The sequence below is a fragment of the Oncorhynchus tshawytscha genome, unplaced genomic scaffold (assembly GCF_018296145.1).
Source record: "Oncorhynchus tshawytscha isolate Ot180627B unplaced genomic scaffold, Otsh_v2.0 Un_contig_15223_pilon_pilon, whole genome shotgun sequence".
Classification (NCBI taxonomy): domain Eukaryota; kingdom Metazoa; phylum Chordata; class Actinopteri; order Salmoniformes; family Salmonidae; genus Oncorhynchus; species Oncorhynchus tshawytscha.
Genome location: NW_024602960.1, coordinates 1 through 958, shown reverse-complemented (window position 1 = coordinate 958; position 958 = coordinate 1). Strand labels below are relative to the sequence as shown.

The 958-nt window shown below is 43.0% G+C and overlaps 1 non-coding gene and 1 pseudogene across 1 annotated transcript; both read left to right on the top strand.

The window, feature by feature from the left end:
* Positions 1–331: 331 nt before the first annotated feature.
* LOC121841867 lies at positions 332–450 on the top strand. Its single transcript, XR_006080802.1, has one exon. It is a non-coding gene; the product is annotated as a 5S ribosomal RNA (ribosomal RNA).
* A 260-nt stretch (positions 451–710) lies between these two features.
* On the top strand, positions 711–827 carry LOC121841868 (annotated as a pseudogene).
* The last annotated feature ends 131 nt before the right edge of the window (positions 828–958 follow it).

Here is a 958-nt window from a genome sequence, read left to right as displayed (position 1 = left end):
TCTCGTCTGATCTCGGAAGCTAAGCAGGGTCGGGCCTGGTTAGTACTTGGATGGGAGACTTCCTGGGAATACCAGGTGCTGTAAGCTTTTTGTCAACTCTTTGTCCGTTTTTTTTCCCACAAGGCTGAAATATGTGCCCTTGCTTTGAAATAAGTAAGCAAGGTTAGTTTGTATTTCATCCAACAATCTGTGCTACAAATTATGGCTGCAGTATATGCAATTTCTTCCACTTTTTGAGTGACACAAAGATGCTTATCTAAATGGTGAAAATGCAACAGCTGTTAATCAGACTCACTTTCACTTTACATAGTGCACCAAGACATAGTTTCTCGCTTACGACCACACCGGCCTGAGTACGCCTGATCTCGTCTGATCTCGGAAGCTAAGCAGGGTCGGGCCTGGTTAGTACTTGGATGGGAGACTTCCTGGGAATACCAGGTGCTGTAAGCTTTTTGTCACTGCCTTGTGGAATTTCAACTCTTTGTCCGTTTTTTCCCACAAGGCTGAAATATGTGCCCTTGCTTTGAAATAAGTAAGCAAGGTTAGTTTGTATTTCATCCAACAATCTGTGCTACAAATTATGGCTGCAGTATATGCAATTTCTTCCACTTTTTGAGTGACACAAAGATGCTTATCTAAATGGTGAAAATGCAACAGCTGTTAATCAGACTCACTTTCACTTTACATAGTGCACCAAGACATAGTTTCTCGCTTACGACCACCGGCCTGAGTACGCCTGATCTCGTCTGATCTCGGAAGCTAAGCAGGGTCGGGCCTGGTTAGTACTTGGATGGGAGACTTCCTGGGAATACCAGGTGCTGTAAGCTTTTGTCACTGCCTTGTGGAATTTCAACTCTTTGTCCGTTTTTTCCCACAAGGCTGAAATATGTGCCCTTGCTTTGAAATAAGTAAGCAAGGTTAGTTTGTATTTCATCCAACAATCTGTGCTACAAATTAT